The 12,062-nt window shown below is 42.3% G+C and overlaps 1 protein-coding gene across 6 annotated transcripts in view; it reads right to left on the reverse strand.

Annotated features, from left to right (window-relative positions):
- RNF19A (ring finger protein 19A, RBR E3 ubiquitin protein ligase) overlaps nt 1–12,062 on the reverse strand; it is a 120,620-nt gene that overhangs the window by 50,339 nt on the left and 58,219 nt on the right. Inside the window, exons 1-2 of one of the 6 annotated variants that reach the window (XM_056522407.1) lie at nt 3,630–3,828; nt 3,385–3,508 (exon numbers count right to left, since the gene is read on the reverse strand). The exons of 4 other annotated variants lie outside the window; for them this stretch is intronic. The gene's annotated coding sequence lies outside the window, so the exon portion shown is untranslated. Of the gene's footprint in view, nt 1–3,384; nt 3,509–3,629; nt 3,829–12,062 lie in introns of those variants that run through there. One more of the 6 variants, XM_056522408.1, reaches the window with a different exon arrangement.

The raw sequence follows: 12,062 nt of genomic DNA on the forward strand, positions 1-12,062 counted from the left end.
AATAACATGGTAACACTAAGGTGAGACTGACTGTAGGAGAACAGCCGAGTCATGGAAGACAGTCCTATTGTAGGGATACACGGCCTAGTCCTGTACACCCATCAGACAGAACAGTCCAAGTCCATCCTGTGCCACCAAACCCGACCCATCGGGGCCTGGAGTGCACAAATACATGTGGTATCCAACACCGAGACATGAGTTGTGACGTGCGACTTCCATAAATACGACTTCTTCTTGAACTCGGTCGGGGGGGGGGGGGGGGGGGGGGTGCAGCATTATCCTGCTAACAGAGGCCATTTAGTGCTATACAATCAGGTTGGTGGTGCGTATCACAACAACATCCACTTGATGCCAGGAACCAAGGTATCTCAGGAAAACAATGTCCAGAACATCAACAATGTCTCCGTTGGCATGTCTTCTTCTCACAGCACATCCTGGTATCATCCCCATATAGGTGACGCACACACATTCGGATATCCTCATGACGAAAAATAGAAGGGCTCCGGCCATCATCGATCACAGTTCCATGATCCAGATCTGGTGCTCAACACGATAAGTGGCGAATGACTGGGATAAGCAGGAGCCTGCAGACTGACTTGCATTTATCCAGCTCCATATGGAACAAGCCAGCCTTAAAGGGGTACTCCAGTATAGAACAGCTTAGGGGATAAGTTTGTAATCCCGGGGGGGGGGGATTAGAAAGGCACTGCCGTCCATGGGGATGGCAATGCAGTCTGCACGGTCCTAGCACTGCCCGAGGCATCTCCTGCGGAAATTTCATCCAGAGCTTCCAAAATGTGAACTTAGCCTAAGGATCTGACATGCTCTGTTGTTTTAAAGGGGTACTCCGCTGAAAACATCTTATCCCCTATCCAAAGCGGCAGGACCCCCGCGATCTAACATCTTATCCCCTATCCTTTGGATCTAGCAGTCATATCCCCGCCCATAGACATGAATGGAGGGTGTGTGGTGTGACATTAAGAACGCGGAAGCTGCAAGCTTGGTCCCCAGCAGCGGGCCCCCCGGGATCTAATATTTAATCCCCTAACCTTTGTATAGGGGATAAGATGTTTTCAGTGGAGTATCCCTTTAAAGGGGTACTCCGGTGGAAAACTTTTTTTTATTTTTTATCAACTGGTATCAGAAAGTTAAACAGATTTGTAAATTACTTCTATAAAAAAAATCTTAATCCTTCCAGTACTTATTAGCTGCTGAATACTACAGAGGAAATTATTTTCTTTTTGGAACACAGTGCTCTCTGCTGACATCATGAGCACAGTGCTCTCTGCTGACATCTCTGTCCATTTTAAGAACTGTCCAGAGTAGGAGAAAATCCCCATAGAAAACATACGCTGCTCTGGACAGTTCCTAAAATGGACAGAGATGTCAGCAGAGAGCACTGTGGTCATGATGTCAGCAGAGAGCACTGTGTAACAAAAAGAAAAGAATTTCCTCTGTAGTATTCAGCAGCTAATAAGTACTGGAAGGATTAAGATTTTTTCATAGAAGTAATTTACAAATCTGTTTAACTTTCTGGCACCAGTTGATTTAAAAAAATAAATAAAATAAAAATAAAGTTTTCCACCGGAGTACCCCTTTAACATCTACTAACTTAAAATAAGTTCTTCATAGCTTTTCATAGCGCTAATAAATGTACATTGAGCAGTTACATAACTTTTCATTTGCAAGTTAAAGGCCAAAGAACATTTGATATGGGAATACCCCTTTAAGATACTCACTTGGGCGGGCAAATCTTCCACAACTTCATAGTCCGAGACTAGAATGGGCCTTTGGGCATATACGTATACTGAATGCTATAGTCTCTAGCTGCAAAGTTGCTGAGAGATGTAAAAAGAAATCGTGCCGCCGGCCCAGCACGTCATGGGAGTTATGCTGTAACCCCTTAAGGACGCAGGGTTTTTCCGTTTTTGCACTTCCGTTTTTTCCTCCTTACCTTTTAAAAATCATAACTCTTTCAATTTTCCACCTAAAAATCCATATTATGGCTTATTTTTTGCGTCACCAATTCTACTTTCCAGTGACAGTCATTTTATCCAAAAATTCATGGCGAAACGGGAAAAAAAATCATTGTGCGACAAAATCGAAGAAAAAACGCCATTTTGTAAATTTTGGGGGCTTTCGTTTCTACGCAGTGCATATTTCGGTAAAAATGACACCTTATCTTTATTCTGTAGGTCCATACGGTTAAAATGATATCCTACTTATATAGGTTGGATTTTGTCGCACTTCTGGAAAAAAATCATAACTGCATGCAGGAAAATGTATACGTTTAAAAATGTCATCTTCTGACCCCTATAACTTTTTTTTTTTTTTTACACGTACAGGGCGGTATGAGGACTCATTTTTTGCGCCGTGATCTGAAGTTTTTATCGGTATGATTTTTGTTTTGATCGGACTTTTTGATCACTTTTTATTCATTTTTTAATGGTATAAAAAGTGACCAATATACGCTTTTTTGGACTTTTGATTTTTTTTGCGCGTACGCCATTGACCGTGCGGTTTAATTAATTATATATTTTGATAGTGCGGACATTTACGCACGCGGCGATACCACATCTGTTTATTTTTATTTACACTTTTTTTTATGGGAAAAGGGGGGTGATTCAAACTTTTATTAGGGAAGGGGTCAAATGACCTTTATTAACACTTTTTTTTTGCAGTGTTATAGGTCCCATAGGGACCAATAACACTGCACACACTGATCTCCTATGCTGATCACTGGCGTGTATTATCACGCCTGTGATCAGCGTTATCGGCTCTTGACTGCTCCTGCCTGGATCTCAGGCGCGGAGCAGTCATTCGTCGATCGGACACCGAGGAGGCAGGTAAGGGCCCTCCCGGTGTCCTGTAAGCTGTTCGGGACGCCGTTATTTCACCGCGGCGGTCCCGAACAGCCCGACTGGCTAGCCGGGATACTTTCACTTTTGCTTTAGAAGCGGCGGTCAGCTTTGACTGCTGCTTCTAAAGGGTTAATACCGCACATTGCCGCGATCGGCGATGTGTGGTATTAGCCGCGGGTCCCGGCCGTTGATGAGCGCCGGGACCGACGCGATGTGATGCGGGGTCGCGCTGGACGTAAATATACGTCCTGCGTCGTTAAGGGGTTAATGTTATGGCTGATCAACAACCAGTCCGTCATCCATGACTCCAAAGATTGCAGTAAGTGGGCTTGGCAGCACTTTAGTCACCTTTATCCATTTCCACTTAATTTAAATGATCTCCAGCTGTTGCAAAACTACAACTCTCAGTATGCCCTGACAGCCGAAGGCTGTCAGGGCATACTGCGAGTTGTAGTTTTGCAACAGCTGGAGAGCCACAGGTTGGCGTTTACTGCCTTAAAGGACAATACACATGAGAACATACCTCTTAAAGGACCATCCTCCAGAACCAGCTGTTCTACAAGTTTAAGGTTACAACACACAACATAAGGGACTAGTTAACAACGAGCGGCTGTAAAGTGACGAAAATCGGTCCCATCCCACCTCTTCTGTAACACAAAAGATCGGATTACGGGTTCACATCAGATCACGTAACATTGAGACTAAACGAGACCCCCCCCCAGATCTACTTTAAGACACAGAAGATTGTGAAGATCTAGAATAACTTACAGTGTCCCTTGCAGCACTGGAAGAGAAGGAAGCCTGGAATATGCGCCGTCTATGATCCCAGCAGACGCAGCACTAAAGGCCACTCCTCAGCCACCCTGGAATTTGAAGCTTTCCACACATCACTTCTTCCTGGAGTCACTGTGGACGTTCGCTCACATGAATGATCATGCTTTGTGATAGGGGGGGGGAAGCACAGCTCCAACCTGGGGAAATGACAACCGAAAGTGCTGTGCCCCATACGCAGCACTGTGGGCGGGCACCCAATGCATGTTAATCATTACTTCCTGAGACAACAAAGCTCGCTCTACAGGCTGAAGCCTCTGCTGGTGACCTTTAAGGGAGAGAGAAAGAGTCTCAGCTCCTGCTGGAATGTCTTAAAAAGTATAAACACAAGGAACTGGTAGCAGTCACAATAGGGGGCGCAGCACCACTATTGCCGAGTACACAAGGTGCGATACTGAAACCACCACCCATGGGGGGGGGGGTCCACTGACCTCAAAACCAGCACGAACCGCAGGAAGTCTCACACGTTGCTTCATTACTGGGATGATGCTCATTGTGAAAACACTCGCAGTAGGTGAAGAGCTTATGGGGGTTTTCCAATGGAAGAAATCATTACAATGTAATGACAATCGGTATGATGTAATGTCTGGATCGTAGTTCTTGGGAACTGCTTGGAGGAGAAGTTGTGACAAAATAAATCTCCAAAGTAAAAACAGATACTAAGTGACCGCAAGTACTGCTAGATACTGGATCAGCTATAGCAAGTCTATGTAGAAAGAAGCAAATCTAGATACGTACCTAGCATTTTAAAAGATTTTTCAGAAAGCCTGATTTTGTTACATTTACCCTTCAGAGTGGTGATTTTTTTTTGGGGCACAGGTTATATTAGAGTCCCCCATCCATAACACACAACTTACATGCTCTCCATTTCAGGGGGCAGGACCAAAGCTTGCCTTTCTGCTGTGATTGGCCAGACAAGTAAGCAAAAGGAAGTCCTGTGTGAGTACTACTGGCAGAGTACAAACTCCTCCCTGCTACGCCAATGCTGATTTAAGTGCACTGGACAGAACACGCTGGCACCACGCTGGAGGGTGACTGCAGTAGGTTTTTAAACCGGAGTCAAAACCGTGGTTGACCAGTTTAAAAACCGTACCGCAACCGCATAAATTTTTTTTTTTTTAACATGGACGTCAATGGGAAACACACATGTATACAGTTCCATACGGAAAACCGTATACGGTTTTTATTTTGCACATGCGCATTTGCATCCTAAAGTCCCCATCCAACACCCCTCCCATTAAAAATGGACAAAGTTATAAAAAAGTTTTTTTTTTTTTTTTATTAAAACGGACGGAACCACTTTTAAAAACAGTACAGTTTAAAAACACACACGGTTTACTTTTTCCCATACTGTTCCATCCGTTTTTTTGCCATACGGTTTCCTTTAGAAAAACGGATTGAAAACAGTATGGCAAAAATGTGATGTGAACCCAGCCTTAGACAGTACAATACTACCGATGGCATGTAGGGACGGGGTTTAATTATGCACTGGGTTTGCAGGGTGCTATGTGAGTAAAACAAAATGAAACAGATGCAGACCAGCAAGGAAGGGGTTACATAGTGGGAGATTTATCTAAACCTGTATAGAGAAAAGGTTGACCAGTTCCCAAAGCAACCAATCAGATCGCTTCTTATATGTTTCAGAGGCCCTTTGAAAAGTGAAAGAAGCTATCTGATTGGTTGCTATGGGCAACTGGTCAACTTTTTCTCTGCACAGGTTTTGATAAATCTCCCCTATAGTGTATACAAAACAAAAGGAAAGAGTCAATCAAGTTTAACCAGAAACCCTACTTTGAGGCGAAAAAAACATAATGAGGCCGAAACCAAAAAATCCTTACAGACTCCTAATATGGCATAAGAATAAACCCCTTGATCAATGTTCTATCCCCATTAATCTAGTATCCATAACTTGTAATATTATATTTTCCAGTCGGACATCACAACATCATGTGGCTGAGTTCCAAAGTCTCACTACCTGATTTTGCTAAGCACTGAATGACTGATGATGATGCAGGCTAAAAGATTGGGGAGGGGGGATTACAATCAGGAGACAAACACAGAAGTGGGAGCACTGGTATTTACACAGGGGGATGTACCCAAAACTATATGGGTGGTGAGGATAGATAGGAAGGAAGCCTTTATTCACCTTTCAGGTCACAATGGACACTTCCTGGCGAGGCATTTAATCTTAGAGATGGCAGGTGAACAGTCCAGGCTCTCCTCCAGCACATAGCACATGCTAAGCCTCACCCCCACTTCCTGTGTTCAGTCTTGGTGTCTTTGATACTAGTGATAGTCTGAGAATATAACAAGGCAGGGGACACAGCAGACCTAGAGGCTGCAGGATAAATAAAGGGCTGATCTACTATATAATGTACAACTGCCCTAACATGCAAAGAATGGTGTGAGATCACCTATAAAAATGGTGTATAGGCTCAATTTTTATCCCCACATCCATTCCAAATCCACTGACTAAGTGCCCTTATGTTACCACTTGGTGAAATGTCACTCTATTTCGTGGACTCTTTATTGGGGTAGAGACAAATATAAAGAAATATCATCCGACCAATCATTTCATGGGCCCATATGGGCGATATTGCTGTTTTACGACCCCCACTTATTTTTAGAAATCTCCTCTGTTGCAAGGAAAAGGAAAGTGAAAGAATCACTTACTAAATTAGACTTTTTTTGTTCTCGCACCTGAAAATAGTCCAATGACTTCAAAAGAAGTGACAGTGAGCTTAAGGAAGCACAGTCACAGTGACCTGACAAATATTCCCTTGGTAATGAGACATCTTCTTACATAAAATATATTGAGCAACTACGTCTATGTAAAGCAGCGAGGAACAATTTTCTTCCCCTACGGAAGGACTGTGGTAAGTCATGAGATGGTGGTAATATAGTATGATATGCAACAACTGTCTTACAATGTGAGTTTAAATGAAAGTTAAATGCTGGACATGTTCCTTTGCCTCCCTTCCCTCATGGGACCTGGCAGACCATGAGGGTGGCCTGGATCTTCTCCCAGTCCGCTGCTAGAAGACTCCCTGCTCTAAACTAAAGACAGCTGACTGACAGAAGCAGCTCACAAATCTCTTATGAAGAGTACTTTCCAGTGGGATGCCAGCCACAGTATACACATTATTTCAACTTTCTTTTCTCTGCTATTATGTGTTTAGGCCAGTGTTTCCCATCCAGTGTGCCTCCAACTGTTGCTAAACTACAACTCCCAGCACGCCCGGAAATTCCGCTGTGTGGACATAGCCTTAGAATCCTTATTTTGAAGGTCATGTAGCCAGTCATTAAGCTTTTTTTTGTCCCTAGAAAAAAAATATATGAAACACCAACAAGACTATACAAAAAGGTCACTGACCACCTGGATTTGACACCTACCTTAAAAGGGTACTCCGGTGCAAAATTATTATTATTATTATTATTATTTTTTTTTTTTTAAGTCTGACAGGTAAGTTAAGGTCTTTGGGTTTGGAAATTTTAGTTTGTAACTGGATTGAACACTGGCTCATGGATCGTACCCAGAGAGTGGTGGTCAATGATTCGTACTCTGATTGGTCCCCGGTTATTAGTGGTGTACCCCAAGGTTCAGTACTGGGCCCGCTGTTGTTTAATTTATTTATCAATGATATAGAGGATGGTATTAACAGCTCTGTTTCTATCTTTGCAGATGACACCAAGCTTTGTAGCACGGTACAGTCTATAGAGGATGTGTATAGGTTACAAGATGACTTGGATAGACTAAGTGTCTGGGCATCCACTTGGCAAATGAGGTTCAATGTGGATAAATGTAAAGTTATGCATCTGGGTACTAATAACCTGCATGCGTCATATGTCTTAGGGGGGGGATTAAACTGGCAGAGTCACTGATAGAGAAGGATCTGGGTGTACTTGTAGATCACAGACTACAGAATAGCATGCAATGTCAGGCTGCTGCTTCCAAGGCCGGCAGGATATTGTCATGTATAAAAAGAGGCATGGACTCAAGGGACAGGGACATAATACTCCCCCTTTATAAAGCATTGGTACGGCCTTACCTGGAATATGCTGTTCAGTTTTGGGCACCAGTCCATAAAAGGGACACTGCGGAGTTGGAAAGGGTGCAGAGACGCACGACTAAACTAATATGGGGCATGGAACATCTTAGTTATGAGGAGCGATTAAAGGAGTTACAATTGTTTAGTCTTGAGAAGAGACGTTTAAGGGGGGATATGATAAACGTATATAAGTATATAAATGGCCCATACAAAAAATATGGAGAAAAACTGTTCCAGGTTAAACCCCCCCAAAGGACGAGGGGGCACTCCCTCCGTCTGGAGAAAAAAAAGTTTAGTCTCAAGGGGCGACACGCCTTCTTTACCGTGAGGACTGTGAATTTATGGAACGGTCTACCTCAGGAACTGGTCACAGCAGGAACAATTAACAGCTTTAAAACAGGATTAGATACATTCATGGAACAAAATAACATTAATGCTTATGAAGAAATATAAAATCCCATCCCTTCCCCAATATCGCGCCACACCCCTACCCCTTAATTCCCTGGTTGAACTTGATGGACATATGTCTTTTTTCGACCGTACTAACTATGTAACTATGTAACTAAAATCAACTGGTGCCAGAAAGCTAAAACAGATTTGTAAATTATTTCTATAAAAAAATCGTTACCCTTCCAGTACTTTTTAGCAGCTGTATGCTACAGAAATTCTTTTCTTTTTGAATTATTTTTGTCTTGTCCATAGTGCTCTCTGTTGACACCTGATGCCCGTATCAGGAACTATCCAGAGCAGGAGAAAATCCTCATAGCAAACCTATGCTGCTCTGGACAGTTCCTGACACGGACAGAGGTGTCAGCAGAGAGCAATGTGGACAAGACAAAAAAAAATAAATAAAAGAAATTCTAAAAGCAACGAATTTCCTCAGTAGCATACAGCTGCTAATAAGTACTGGAAGGATGAAGAATTTTATAATAGAAGTAATTTACAAAGCTGTTTAAGTTTCTGGCACCAGAAATATAAAATAAACTGTTTCCACTGGAGTACCCCTTTAAGGTATACAACAGTGGTCTCCAAACAGTGGACCTCCAGGTGTTGCAAAACTACAACTCCCAGCATGCCCGGACAGCCAATGGCTGTCCGGGCATGCTGGGAGATGTAGTTTTGCAACAGCTGGAGGCACATTGGTTGGGAAACACTGGTATAAACCATTGCCTAGATCAGTGATCTGAAACTGTAGCAAAACTACAATACAGTATCCCCCCATCCTAACCTGGTGGTCACCGAAAAATATCTAATAAATCTCAGTCTTGGATATAAGGGTTAAAGCCTACAGTTAATAATGCCTTATGACAGCGCCCTCTTTGTGCCTGTGGCCTAGTCGTTTATAACCTCCAGCTTCAGAACAGACATGAACACACTGGTGGAGGATTATTAATCAGGTGGCGGGGAGGGGGGTTAAGTAGAGGCCATTTTGCTTGTTGACATCCAAGATGAAAGCAGAGATTGAAAAAGACATTGAAAAATAATGAAATGCTGACCGGAGCGGAGGCGCTGGTTTCTGTCACTATGACATGACGCCCTATAGATTTACAGGCACTAGGAAAGCAACAGGAAGCAGAGCGACTCCACGTCATACGCAGGAATAACCCGGTCACTAGCATGGGAATTACACATACTACAGGGGACCTCAGAGAATATACTGGGAGAGACAGTCACAGAGCACCAAACAGGAGGCGTACGTGAGAGATACAGAACAAACCAGCCGCAGCCAAGTCCTCCGGAAAATGGGTGATCTGAGGGCAATATTATATATTTATCATTTATATTAAATATTCCTATGCTGCTAAATATTCACACATGACGATAAAGACTACATGAAGTTATGAAATGCACATATATATACACACAAATACATATACCAGATACAGGCGCAGCACTCCAACAAAAAAGTGATTTAATGTCTCATGTCAGCATTACAACGTTTCAGCTCCTCCTGGAGCTTGAAAAAGGCTCCAGGAGGAGCTGAAACGTTGTAATGCTGACATGAGACATTAAATCACTTTTTTGTTTGAGTGCTGCGCCTGTATCTGGTTTTTAACTTGGATGGACTCTGATCAAGTCCTTTGGGACGCTGGCACCAATTCTCTGGTTGGACTGGATAAGTAGTGCTGCTTTATTTTGGGATTATATATATATATATATATATATAAATATAAATAAATAATATATATATATATATATTTTTTTTTTTTTTTTTCGGTAAAGAAGCAAAGGATAACACCTGCACTCACCGCCGGTAGACTATGTTCCTCTCAAAGGGCATAACCGGGGACGCCAGGCTGCAGAAGCTGAGCGCTCAGCTTCTGCAGCCCGGCATCCCCGGTTATGCCCTTTGAGAGGAACATTGGGGGAAATTTATTAAAACCTGTGCAGAGGAAAATTTGCCCAGTTGCCCATAGCAACCAATCAGGTTACTTTCATTTTTAACAAGGCCTCTGCAAAATGAAAGAAGTGATCTGATTGGTTGCTATGGGCAACTGGGCAACTTTTCCCTTACACAGGTTTTGATAAATCTCCCCCATAGAGTCTACCAGCGGTGAGTGCAGGTGTTCTCTTTTGCTTCTTTACCGAACACGTTACTGACACTTGTCTTTTTTTATAGGTCATAGCACCTCCGTACACGACTCAATATTTTTGATCCGGACGACTACTATGTTGTTAAATGCTCGTATACCATACCTCTGATCCTATAAACATAGGTGGTGCCATCTTTTATCTTCATACTTCTTACATATATATTTCATAGAAAGTTAAATAAATAGCCATTCATTGAATCTGCAGACTTCCTATCTCATGTGAGTCCAGTTAACACCAATGCATCAAGATGCTGGTTGCTGTTCTTGAGCTGGTCATACACAGTGATGTCGGCCATATACGTGGACTTTGGTAGGACCAGCCGACCATGTAAGGTCAAGTTCACACGGCGCAATTTACGAGCGGAATCATAGCTCCTCTCACACTTAACTGCCATATGCTGTTGGTTGGACACACACCCCTCAGCACTCCAGGCTGCACTTCCTGTGTTTGGACTTCGGTCCTAAGTCTGTGTATAAGATGGGGGAAAATGTGCTCTTGAGCTTTTATAAGCACAAATAAAACATAAAAAAACTTTTTAAATAACTTTTTTTTAAACAAAGTATATTAGAAATATTTTTTATTTCCCATAAGGAGTGCAATAGCAACAATTAGTTTTAATCAGAGTGCCCATTTATATCCGTCTCAAGAACATTGAGGTGGTGCTTCATAATTACATCAAGGGGGTTTTGAAAATCTGCAACAAAAAACAACAACAAAAAACAACAACAAAAAACCCCATGTCAGACTGTCAGGTTCGGCTGCCGTTAGTCGGACGTGTATGACCAGCTTCAGAGCTGGATTATTGGAGATGGGATGAAAAGAAGATGGCAGGCTGTTGTGAGAAGATTCTCAGACAGGATGTTTGTCAGACCTTCCGTGTAAATGTGAGAATATCCTTTTATACCCTGCAGTTTATTACACGCTATCATTTTTACATGTCAGATACAGGAACAGAAAACTATTTTCCCTAATCGACTTCAATGAAGAACATCATAAATGCAGAATTCAGCCATTTGTGTTCCTTTACAAGCGGAATGGTGTGGATTTTCTCACAGTAAGCAGTGCTGGGGATGCTATTATTTATTTATGTCTTTAAAGTGCTCGGATTTCACACCAAAAACCAACCGCAACTACATTTTATATGACATGGCTGGCTGAGGTCTTTCTTCTTCTTCTTTCATTGGTGCTGGCGTAAAAACCATTGCATGATAATATCTATAATATTCCACGCAAATGAATGCAAAAATCTTTATTAGAAATATAAATCCATAAAACATACATAAAAGAAGCTGGCACAGTAAGATAACAGCATGAATGACCTGATCGGGGTGAGGTGGTCACATGCTTAATAAATACACAAATAGTAATGAACACCCTATCATATACTATAGGATAAAGTACAAGTGAGAGAATAATCAGACAGGGAACAACATTAGTGAACCAGTACCAAAGGATATAGAAACCTTACCCAGGTCAATGCCAGACCCCTACATATGTTTCCCTCCGTCGAGCTTCCTCAGGGGGCGTGGTCGAACGACGCCCCCTGAGGAAGCTTGACGGAGCGAAACATATGTAGGGGCCTGGCATTGACCTGGGTAAGGTTTCTATATCCTTTGGTACTGGTTCACTAATGTTGTTCCCTGTCTGATTATTCTCTCACTTGTACTTTATCCTATAGTATATTATAAGGTGTTCATTACTATTTGTGTATTTATTAAGCATGTGA

The sequence above is a fragment of the Hyla sarda genome, chromosome 5, assembly GCF_029499605.1.
Source record: "Hyla sarda isolate aHylSar1 chromosome 5, aHylSar1.hap1, whole genome shotgun sequence".
Taxonomy (NCBI): domain Eukaryota; kingdom Metazoa; phylum Chordata; class Amphibia; order Anura; family Hylidae; genus Hyla; species Hyla sarda.